Genomic DNA, 13,019 nt, shown 5'->3' with positions numbered 1-13,019 from the left:
TAAAAAATGGGCAAAGGATATGAACAGACACTTCACCAAAAAAGACATTCAGGCAGCTAAAATACACATTAGGAGATGCTTGCCATCATTAGTCATTAGAGAAATGCAAATCAAAACTACAATGAGATTCCATCTCACCCTGACATTACTGGCACGAATCAAAAAAGTAGAAAATAATAAATGTTGCAGGGAGATTAGAACTCTTATTTACGGCTGGTGAAAATGTAAAATGGTACAACCATTATGAAAAATGATATAGCACCTATTTAAAACGCTAGAAATAGAAATACCATACGATCCAGCAATCCCACGCCTAGGAATATATCCTAGAGAAATAAGAGCCATCACATGAACAGACCCATGTTTATTGCAGCATTATTCACAATAGCAAAAAGATGGAAATAATACAAGTGCCCGTCAATAGATGAATGGATAAACAAACTATGAAACATACACACAATGCAACAATAAAGAACAACAATAAAGAACAATGATGAATCCTCAAAACATCTCACAACATGGATGAATCTGGAGGGCATTACGCTGAGTGAAATAAGTCAATTGTTAAAGGACAAATATTGTATGAGGCCACAACTATAAAATCCCAAGAAAAGGTTTACACACAGAAACATTCTGATGGTTATGAGGGAGGGGAGGGATGCTGAGGGGAAATCACTAACTAAATAGTAGAAAAGTTAACTTCGGCAAGGGGAAAGATAAAACATAATATAGGGAAATCAGCATAACTTGAGCAAGGCAAAGCCATAGAAGCTTCCTAGACACGTCCAAACACCTTGAGGGACTGAGTTACTGGGGCTGAGAGCCAGAGACCATGATCTCAGGGGACATCTAGGTTAATTGGCATAACATTGTTCATTAAAAAAAAAAAAAATGTTCTATATCCTACTTTGGTGAGTAGTGTCTGGGGTCTTCAAAGCTTGCCAGCAGCCATCTAAAATACATCTATTGGTCTTGTCATGTTCGGAGCAAAGGAGAATGAAGAAAACCAAAGACACAAGCAAAATATCAGTGCAGAGGACTAATGGACCACTTGAACCACAGCCTCCACAAGTCTAAGCCCAGAAGAAATAGATGTTACCTGGCTGTAACCACCAACTGCTCTGACAGGGATCACAAAAGAGTGTTCCGGACAGGGAGAAAAATGTAGAACAAAATTCAAATACACAAAAAAGACCAGACTTACTGGTCTGACGGAGACTAGAGGGACCTCTGAAACTATGGCCACCAGCCACCCTGCTAACTCAGAACCAAAGCCACTCCCAAAGTCCACCTTTCAGCCAAAGATTAGACAATAACTCACTTGAGGAACATGTTTCTTAGTTCAATCAAGTATACAAGACCAAGTGATCAACTCCTGCCCAAAAGCAAAGGCGAGAAGGCAGGAAGGGACAGGAAAACTGGACAAATGTACACAGAGAACCTGGGATGGAAAGGGAAAGGGGGAGACTGCTAACACATTTCAGGGATTGCAACCAATGTTACAAAACCATTTGTGTATAAATTTTTTAATGAGAAACTAATTTGTGCTGTCAACTTTCACTTAAAACACAACAAAAAAAAAAAATTCCCCTCCCCCAGGATAAAAACAGACAAAAAAATAAAAAGCAGCTGCCATCAACTAGATTCTGATTCATGGTGACCCCATGTTTGTCAGAGTAGATCGTGCTCCATAGGGTTTTCAATGGCTGTGATCTAGTGGAAGTAGATCATCAGACCTGTCTTCTGAGACACATCTGGGTGGTTTCAAACTGCCAACTTTCTGTTAACAGCAGGATGGGAAGCCCTTAAAGTGTCTGAATTTAAGGGTATCAGAACTGCCACAGACTTTGCTTTGTATCCCCATTCTTCTCATTTTCAAATGTATTTACTGAATTATCCCATTCCTGTTCCACCACTGTTTACAGGGTGTGTGTGTTTTGGGGTGGGGGATGGATAATTTAATGTTGTTACTAGAGGCGACTTCTGTGTAGTCTTCCTTAGGGAAGGGTGAGTATATTTTGCATACGAGAAGGAGAGTCAGCCAAATATTTGGTGACCAGAAGGGCAAACTGTGGTGAACTGTGCTGCTCATTAACATCCAGTTCTCCTCTCCTTCCAGGGATATGCAAAAGTGAATTCCTGGCAACCTTGTATTTGAGAGGGATCATGTGACTATCTCCAGCCAATGAGCTGTCAGCAGAAGTGATATTTCCAGCCAATTAGTTGTCAGCAGAAGTGACATGTGTTGCTCTAGGCAATAGCATTTAATTATTTGTGTGTTATCCTCCTGAGCGCTGTTTCTTTTCCTCCACAAGTATTGGTGACTTTTAATCAGCCTAGTATTAGCATGAGGATGTCACTGAACAGAATCTCTTGCCAATTTATGATGTACATGTAGTGTTAGTGAGAAAAAAAAAATGTTTGTTGTTGTTTGAAGCCACTGAGATTTAGAGGTTTTGAGCTACAGCTGCCCACAGTGGTAACCTGCTCATTAACATACCTGAATTGGCTTCATTCCCTTCCCTGTCTTACTTCCCCACTCCCACTTCTTGGGATATTTCCTACGTAAACTACTTGTACTCAATTCCTTGTCTCAGGATCTGCTTCTAAAGAAACCCAAACCATGACACAGTGGAGCCAGTTAAAGTCTTATCTTCCCTGTACACACCTACATACACACACACACACACACACACACACAGATAGGAGAATGTAGGTAGGAGGGTGGTGAAATCTTTCTGCTGTGTGTTAGAAAGCATAGTTTTGCTGTAAAGCTTTCCTTTAAAAAATAAAAATAAAACCAGTAAAATCCAGTGGTGTAATATTGAATATTCCTTACGTGACACATTTTACCAGTGGATTCTCTTTCCAAATATTACTTCAGGTTTTCTTTCCACATTCTTCTGGTCACCCTGTTCAGGGTGTCCCACCCCCACTCCCTCCCACGGCCCAACCAATCCATTTATTCAATTTCATTAACACCTTAGGAGGAGACAATTTGTTGTTATTGGTTGTTGTTGAGTTGATTCTGACTCCTGGTGACACCATGTGTGCAGAGCAGAACTGCTTCATAGGGTTTTCAAGACTGTGACCCTTTGGAAACAGATTGCTAGGCCTGTCTTCAGAGATGCCACTGGGTGGGTTCAAGCTGCCAAACTTTTGGCTAGTAGTAGAGTGCTTAATTGTTTGTGCTGCCCAAGAACTCCTAGGAAGAGAGAAGATACCTTCTAAAATAAATGTTCATTTTGTTTTTGGAAAAAAAAAAAAAAAGTCATGGTAAAGACAGTTTCCTTGAATACAATGAGTTTGGCTTTGAATAGCAACAACAACAAAAACAAGCAAACTAACAAAAAAAAAAAACTTCTGAAGCAAGAAGTTACAATATTTACCTCTAAATGACATGTGCTGGAAAGAGAAACGTTCAAGAGCCATGCAGTTCCAATCATGAGAATAGATCAGACTTTACATAGGTGATGGTAGAGAGGAAAATTGGAAGGGACGTGACCCTGAAGCAAGATGCTGGACTAGGATGTGCTTCATAGACCAGAGAGAAATCAGCAACTAAAGGGAACTAAAAATCTTCCCCAGTAAGAACCATCAATTAAAAGTGGGAGCCAAGTAAATGTACACAGACTTTCTATTGCCATTCAAATTATCACTGTGTATTTTCTGCAAGAAGACATCCCATCTACCTACTATAACCATCCTGTGAGTATCTCCCTGTGGCACACTGATGATCAGGTAGGATATTATCCTATTTGTTTAGGATAATACTTTGCCCAGCTCTTTCCAAAGTATGATGACTCAGGATACTCATAAGCCTGCCAAAGCAATGGTTTGATCCCTGCGATGTGCAAAACAGACAAGGACAGTATGGAAGGGAAAGTCTCCATACCATAGCTGTACTTGAATGGGACTAAACAGAATAAGCTCAAGATTTTCCTCTACCCCAAGCCAGGAGAATGGTGAAACCCACCAGTATTATACAGAGGTTGTGTGGGAGTGGTAAAAAAAAAATTGCCATAAATATAATAAAATGAAGAATTAGTTTGCTGATCCCCAATATTTGTTAGCATGAAATGATACAACTTGTATATTTTAGTAGAGAACTTATGTGTATTAGCCCCGGCATAGCATATTAATTTTTTTTCTACCAAATTAGATAGTCCCTATGATAATGAATTCATTCATTTACCAAATATTTATTAAACAGCTAATGTGCTATTTCTGTTTGGATTATAGGAAGTTTCTGAATCTAAACAGTGTATTGCTCCAGGGTATTTTCTTTGGTCTGCTTCTTTCTTTTTCTACATACTCAACAGGAATTCAAATTTAATACATACACTGATGAATCTCAAATCTATATCCTTATCCTAAATCTTCCCTCTGATCTCCAGACTTACATATCTAACTTCTTACCTGCATGTCTACTAGTCATCTAGAATGCAAAGTATCAAAAAGTATATTTCTTGATTATCACCTCCCACTCTAGTTGGCTACTCCACCAGTCTTCCTAATCAGATAAAATGTCAAAATCCATTCTAATGATGAGTCTAAATACCTTGGAATCATGTTAGGTTTTTCATTCACACTGCAGATCCAAAACATCACAATGTTCCCTTGGATACACTTCCACAATGTAATATTAATTTGACCACTTTGCTTCATCTCCACCGCCAAACCCTAGTCTAAGCCACGAACATCTCCTACCTTGATTACTGTAATAGCCTCTTCACTGGTCTTCCTGTCTCTTTTCTTTACCCACTAGTGTCTGTTTTCCACATGTGAATCAATGTGATCTTTTAAAAATGTTAACAAATTCATATACCTCCCCTGAATAAAGCCTTAACTTAATCAGTTACCATCGAGTTGACTCTGACTCATAGCAACCCCAGATGTGTCAGAGTTGAACTGTGCTCCATAGGGTTTTCAACGGCTGATTTTTTAGTAGATAGCCTGGGCTTTCTTCTGAGGTGCCTCTGTGTGGACTCAAACCACCAACCTTTTGGTTAGCAGTCAAGCATGTTGTTTGTACTACCCAGAGACTCCAAATTAAGCCCTACACTTGAAATAAAAGTCAAATCCTTGTCCTGGCCTAGAAGCCCTACATAATCAAGCCTATCTCTTTGAGCTCATTATCAAACTAGGTTTCACTGAAATTAACTGTGTTCAAACCATATTTGTCTTCTTCCATTACTTTCTCGGTATCTCTGCAATTACATCTCCTTGTCCAGAAGACTCTTCCCTCACTCTCTCTTTTTTTAGATCTCAGCTCAAATGTTTCCTCCTCAACAATATCTTCCTGGGCTATATTAGCTGCCTTTGTCCATCTCTTCATTCCCACTCAGTATCTATTTCTTACCTTAATTTCTCCATAGCACTTGTCACTATTGGATGTTATACTTACAATTTATTTTGTATTACTATCTGTCTCTACTGACTAAATTGTAAATTACATGAGGACTTTGTTCTGCTTCCTGTTGCATCCCTAATATCTGGAACAAGGCTTGGCACATAGTAGGTCATCAACAAATGTTTTTGAATGAATAAAAAAGATGATTTGCTAAGCTGTCTCAGACATAGGTGAGCTTGGGTTAAGTAGTTCTCTCCCGGTTTCCTATCCCTTGCAGAGCTATACAAATTGGAAGTAGGGGACAGACCATATGAATACTCTGGACAGCAACGTGTAATATGAAATGCAGGTTCTTGACATCTTTGAGTGATGAGCAATTGTGTTAAACTGGGACTTCTCTGTCAACAATGTAGCTTTTTTTTTGCATAATTTTTTGTTGTTGTTAGGTGTCATCGAGTTGGTTCCAACTCATAACAACCCTATGTACAAGAGAACGAAACACTGCCTGATCCTGTGCCATCCTTACAATCGTTTGTATGCTTGATCCCATCATTGCAGCCACTGTGTCAATCCATCTCGTTGAGGGTCTTCCTCTCTTTGGCTGACCCTCTATTAGGCATAAATAAAAATATTACATAAAGTGTGACATATTCACTGAGAAGATGCCATGGTCATAAAGGTGTCTCCATTTTTACTTGTCTGTATATATCACTGAGACTCCCTCAGACCCATAAAATATCACACTCAGAGAAATAGTCTGATATTATTTTAGGCTTCTGGATTTCAGTGAACTTTTTCTCATCTCTGGTCTCTTTACTCCCTTCTACCCATCATCTCATTACTCCTACTTATATTCCCTTATATCTCATTTAATATTTCTCTTTTCCTCTTTAACGCTCTTCAGATATTTGTTAACACTATGTCCTACTGGATCTATACATAAGTAGGTCCTCTCCTCAACCTTGACAAGTCAGAGTTGTAATTATGTGTTTCTCCTATTACCTAGCTGCTAATTACAGATGAACTTCTGGGAAGGCCGACCACTGAATTACAGGTTTAATGAGATTGTACCAGAGGAAAAGGAAAAATGTATGCTTTCAGGTGAATTGAATCTGGTTGTATAGCTATGTGCCCTCAAAAGCCCACAGTCTCCATGTCTTTGCCTGATACACTCCACTTACATTGTCACTCCCAGAATGATTAAAGTTCACCACGGCATAGTGTTTAAGAGCTCATCACCTAACCAAAAGGTCTACAGCTCAAATCCACCAGCTGCTCCTTGGAAACCCTATGGGGCAGTTCTACTCTGTCCTATAGAGTCACTATGAGTCAGAACCAACTCGACAGCATCCAACAACAACAACAAGCTTAAGAGTACTCTTCCATTCCACGCCTTATACTGGCACTGATACTCTTGGCATCTGATGTGAATATCTAGCTTTGAAGACCAGGTCAACACATTCTAAGCCACTGTCTTCTCTCGGATGCAGCCAGCCTCTCCTGCTCTACAAGTTTTTCACCTGCTCCAGCCTGCTCTGGCTGAGAGATCCTACCCATCCCTCCTTTCAACAATGAAACAGAGAATTTGGGTCTTATGAGAAGAAAAGATATTGAAAATAGATCCCTGGAAAGTGTCAACACTTAAGGAGCAGGGAAAGCCAGAAAAGATGGAATGAATGTGAAAAAGAACAGTCCTATAGAAATTGTTGGATAAGACAGTTTAAAAATTAAAGAGTAGAGGAACTTCCAGTTATGACTAGGTGAACCCTTACTACAAAAAACAACAGTATAAAGCTGTATAAAATTGTCAAAAATAAAAAAATTAGGGCTCTGGAAATCAACCAAAGGCTGACAAATTAAGAAACATTTATCCCTGAAAAACTGCTACAGCTTCAAATAAGAATAGTGAGTCTGTAACCTTTTTGGCTGTGGACATTCCTATTACTCCCACTCCAAACTCCACCCTCGAGCACAGTCAACAAGAGTAGTAGTTTTACCAATATGTGGACGGCTGGGAAACTTTGCTGACAAAGGGGGAAGACTTGATTTGAGGAGGAGGGTGAACGGGTGAGTGACAGATTTATCAGCTAAAAGCGGTGAGTTTGACAGAAATAAGTATGAAAACCTGAATCTTTTCTAGCCTAAGATTGTGTTTCCAGTTGGGGGGAAATGACAGATCAACCAAAAATTTAAACAGGAAGACCCTGGAATTAAGAGACACAGAAATGCTGGACGAGCATTCCACAAATCCTTCATTGACTGAGAAATTGTACACCTGCACAGGAGATACTGGAGAGGACCCATAAAGACAGAAGAAGCCAAGGGAGACTTGAAAACTGGTCAAGCTTTAAATGCACTGCCTAAGCCACATACAATTCAATCGGAAGGGGGCAGAAGCCCTATGAGCTCGAGGTGTTTGCCCAGAAGATTTCTGCAGAAATCTGGAGATCCTTAACTGTCACACTGACAGCTACCAAGGAATATTCAAAATAGGAATTTTAAATAGGCTTCAAAGACTACACACACTGCATAAAGGTAAATCAGAATTATACTTACTGAGAGTAAAGGGACAACAAGGAAACCTTCATATTTCAGCTTCAGAACTGAATCAAGGGAAAATACATGATACGCTCAGCAAACTGCAAAGATAAATACAAAGGAAACCACACAGGGACACATGCAGGTGAGAGAGAAAGACAGACAGAGAGAGAAAGAAGTGGGGGGCTGAGGGAGAGTTTTAAAAGCAGTAAGAGAAAAATGATACATTATATACAGGGAATAATGATACAAAATATTGCTTGCTTCTCATCTGAAATGATGAAGGTCAGAAGAAGATAATGGAATAACATCCTTAAAATCCAAAATTCTATATCCAGTGAAAATAGTCTTTAAAAATACAGGAGAAATAAATTTTGACATGATTGAAAACGAAGATAAGTTGTCACCAGCACACCTGCAATACAAGAAATGCTAAAGAATGTTCTTCAAGCTGAGGGCAAGTGACTTCAAATGGAAAATTCAATCTAGAGAAAAGAATGAAAAACCACAGGAAAAAAAACACAGTAAAAAGAGACTCTTTCTCCTTAATTTTTAGAAAAAAAAATTTGACTATTTAGAGCTAAATTAATAACAGTTTGTTGTTGGGTTTATAACATGTTGTGCCACTTATCAATTCATTTTAGATCTATGAAAATGAATATGGTTCTTTAAGTATTTTTTCTTTGATAGCTGTCAATAAAGCTAGACACAAAAGAGATGAAGCTATATGATTCCATTTATGTAAAAGTTAAAAACAGGTTAAACTAATTTGCAGTGATTTAAGTAAGGATAATGATTGTTTTTGTGGCAGAAGGGGATAGTGACTGGAAGGAGGCATAAAGGAAAGCTTCTAGGAGCCTGGAAATGTTTTACTTCTTGCTGTGGGTTGTGGTTCCATTGGTGTGTTCATGTTTTTAAAATTTATTGAGCTGCACACTTATGAACTGTGTACTTTTATGGATGCAGGTTATACTTTAATAAATATTTTGTTTAAAATTACAAAACCTGGTGGATGATTTTAAAGAATAAACACAATAGAAGAAAAACATAAAGAACTGGAAGATAATTTTGAATTAAAAAATGTACAGCATGCAACAGGGGAAACAGAGATGGAAACAAGAAAGAGAGATTGAAAGATAAGGCAGTTAAAACTAGAAAATTTGCCAAAGTGACAAAAAAAAACCCTAAAATAGTTCTGTAACTATTACAGATATTGAATGAGTAGTTGCTAATCTGCCAACAAAGCAAACACTAAGCCTCAACAGCTTTACAGATATGTTTCATCTACATTAAGAAACAGAATAGCTTAATTTTACACAACTCTTCCAGAGAATAGAAGAAAGAGGGACATTTTACACACAAATGGAAACTTTATATATAAGTGGGAAAAGGATGGATTATTTGACAAACGTATTGTGATAACTGGGAACCAAATTCATGAAGTAACAGAACTGAGCAGAGAAGGCAAAACAATCTTAGAATTAAAACACAGTGTTGTTCCCCGGTTTTCTCCAAATGCAAGTATTCTCGTTATTTTCCCAGTGTCGGCTACACTTCTGTACTGGAGTCAGACTGGTTTCATGAGATTTAGATAGTAAGAGTGAAAGCCATTTTTCTAATCATTGAATTGCTGCTAGAGAACTACTGACTGTAGTTGTCATTGTTGGAACATTCCTTTTATCCCAGGTGGATCTTCAATAAAGAATCCTTCTGGACTTGGTTTAACTGTAATTCCTACTGGAATATTGTATCTACAGTACTGTGTGTTTAAAGACAGCTTTGACATTGCCATAATGCTTCTGCAGTTCCTTATTTATCTTCTTGCTGTGTTTGAGTCTCTGAGTGACAGAGTGAATCCCAGCACAGGGTCGTCTTATGATTGCATGTTTGAGTATCTTAACACTAGGAGAATTAGTTGGATCAGTTTATATAAAATTTGTGGCTTCCAATCAGAATAATATAGTCTTAAAAGAAAGCTACACCCCTCAATACATTTAAGGAATAAAAAGAAATGAAAAGGGGCAACATGGCACTATAGACAGAAGCACCACACCATCCCTCCACAGCTAAGATCTGAAAAACTAAGTCAAACAGAGACACACATCAATCCTGAAACCCTAAGCATCAAATGAAGAGATTAAGAACTCAGCCAGGCACGGAATGGAATAAGAAACTGACCGGGAACAGAGAGCCAGGAGAGATACAAGCAGAGGTCCCGTATCAGCTACTGCAGCACGGATCCACCATCTTGCACTCCTATCAGAGATCAGCGAAAGGGAGTACAAGAAAGCAGCTTCACAGAGCTTCCAGCAGGAGACAGAACAACCAGTAACCAGCAATATATGCTTTCCCATCCCCCATCCTTCTTCACCCCCACTTGGCATCCTCTCCTTCCTGTGGCCACAGTTTCTTGGCTGGGAAGCACCAGCTTCACCCTGGAGCCACTTGGATTCCACCCACCCACATTGGCCAGCTCCCTCAGTGCCATTTGTTGGTTGCTGGTGTTGCTTTTTCCCGCTTCTTTAGATTTCTTCCTTACCTCTCACCGCCTCCCCCTCCTATCTCTCAAATACCTGGCTCCGTGCGCCATCTTTGCTTGTTCCTGAAAGGCTGTGAAACACGGCTCGACTGTGAAACTGCTTCCTGGCCCGTGCTGCCACACTGGTGGGACCCCTGGGGCTTTTTTTGTTTGTTTGTTCTGATTTGTTCTGTTTTGATTTATTTGTTTTCTTTTTCTTTTCTTAGCTTGGGATCCCCTCCTAGCTGGGCAGTACTGCGCAGTTTGGGAGCTACTCCCTTACTCTGTGTATACACGCACTGGCATCCCTGGGGGCATTTCTTTTTTCTTGTTTTGCTTTTTTTTGGGGGGGGGGTGTTTCTTTGTTTTGTTTTCTTCTCTTTTTCCCTTTCTTTATTTTCAGTTTCTCATCTCTCTGTACTTACCTTCTCTTCCTGTCTCCTGAATACCTGGCACTGTGTGATACCTCTACCCCTTCTAGCCAGGCTGTACTTCACGGCCTGGGAGCAACATCCCGAGTCCTCACAGCTGTACTGGTGGGATCCCAGGGGGCTCTTTTTATTTCTCTGATTTTTATTTATTCATTTTTTTTTTACCCTTTTTCTTTCTTTCTTCCTTTTTGTTTTTCTCCATTTCTCACTCATCTCTCCACTCCAACAGCAAGCTCCCTTAGCATTCTTTTTGGGTTGTCTGTGTGTATGTTTTTGGCTCCTGTTCCTCTCTCCTCTCTTTCATCTTTCCCATACCCATCTTAGCTCCACACATCACAATCTCCCCTCTCCTTCCTGCCTACCTGCACCGTCAACTGAACATCACACCCCCAAGCAGCACAGACACAACTTACTGGAACTTGCCCTGCACTAATTCTCGGCCCGCCCTGTTGGCCCTAGTACAAGCCACAAAAAACCCAACCTGGCAACTCCCCTTCAGCTGGACCTGCCCTGCTGTACCAAACCTGAGCAACTGACTCTGCGCACTGGAGAAGGAGGTGAAAAGTATCGTGCCTATAGATGAGCAAACAACAAAGAACACACAGCCCACCTGTTCAGACATAACCAAATAAAACAAAAAAGTAGGATGAAGCAAACAAATCTACAATCAATAAACAAAGAAAATAACTACTAAATGCCCCAAAGACAGCAGACAATATCAAAACATATACAAAAACAGGACAGGATGGTTCCAGAAGTCGTCCAAAGTAAAATACCAGATGACTTTCAAGTAGAAGAAAAGGCACTAGAACTACCTGATAGGGAATGTGAATCTCTAGTATTCAGAGATACCCAAGAGTTGAAGCAAAAAGCAAAAAAAAAAAAAAAAAAATGAGGAAAAAATAGACAAATTCATAGAAGAGGCAGGCAAATTCATGGAAAATACAGACAAAAAAATGGAAGAATTCAGGAAAATAATACAGTAAAAAAATGCCAAAATCAATTGACAACTAGAAATCATACAAAAATAACAATTAGAAATCCAAAATATAAACAACAAGATTTCAGAAATGGACAGTGTCACAGAAGAGCTGAGGAGCAGGTTTGAAACGATGGAAGACAGGATCAGCGTAATTGACGACAAACACTTGGATACAACTCTGTTTGAGGAAAAATCAGAAAAAAGAAGGAAGAAAAATGGAGAAAACCTGAGAATCATGTGGGATACAATCAAAAGCAAAAATCTGTGAGTGATCGGAGCTCCAGAACAGGGGGAGAAAACAGAAAACACAGAGAGGATCATTGAAGAACTGCTGACAGAAAACTTACCCACTATCATGAAAGATGAAAAGCTGATTGTCCAAGAAGCTAAAGAAACCCCAGAGAGGCTAGACCCCAAAAGAAAATCACCAAGGCATATCATAATCACACTTCCTAAAACTAAAGACAAAGAATCCTGAGAGCAGCTCGAGAAAACCAAAAAGTCACGTACAGAGGAGAAACAATAAGACTAAGCTTGGATTATTCAGCAGAAACCATGCAGGCAAGAAGGCAATGGGATGACATATATAAAACCTTAAAAGAAAAAAATTGCCAGCCAAGAATAATATATCCTACAAACTCTCATTCAGATATGATGGTGAAATTAGGTCATTTCCAGATAAACAGAAATTAAGGGACTATGTAAAAACCAAACCAAACTTACAAGAATTATTAAAGGGAGTCCTTCGATCTGAGAACAAACAACATCAGACCACAGGCTGAATCTAGGACACAGGATCATACCAGCCATATACCAATCTAGGAAATGAACTCTCAAGGACTATCCAAAACCAAAAGAACTACAACAGGGAACCAGAGAGGTTGATCTGTAAATGACAACAACATCAGAAAAATAAAAGAGGGAATAAATGGTATAGGTATAGAACCTTCTAATGGAGAGGAAGGCAAGGTGATACCAAGAAATAATAGACTGTTTCAAACCTAGGAAGATAAGGGTAAATTTCAAGGTAACCACAAAGAAACTTAACAAATGTACTCATCAAAATAAAGAAGAAAAACAAAGTCTCAGTAAAAACAAAACCTACAAAAACAAAAGAAATGAAAAAAAAGTCCAGAAACAAAAGGAATTCAGTACAGGAGAGTAAGAGGAACAAAGAAAATGTCAGCACAACAACAA

General features: G+C 39.1%; 1 pseudogene; it reads left to right on the top strand.

Moving 5' to 3' along the window:
- The window catches only part of LOC111821656 (leukocyte surface antigen CD47-like), a 33,993-nt pseudogene extending 24,104 nt beyond the window's left edge, over nucleotides 1-9,889 (top strand).
- The last annotated feature ends 3,130 nt before the right edge of the window (nucleotides 9,890-13,019 follow it).

Source organism: Trichechus manatus, unplaced genomic scaffold (assembly GCF_000243295.1).
Source record: "Trichechus manatus latirostris isolate Lorelei unplaced genomic scaffold, TriManLat1.0 scaffold00094, whole genome shotgun sequence".
In the NCBI taxonomy this organism is placed as follows: domain Eukaryota; kingdom Metazoa; phylum Chordata; class Mammalia; order Sirenia; family Trichechidae; genus Trichechus; species Trichechus manatus.
The sequence above is the reverse complement of the archived record's forward strand: the minus strand, read 5'-3'. Positions and strand labels throughout refer to the sequence as shown.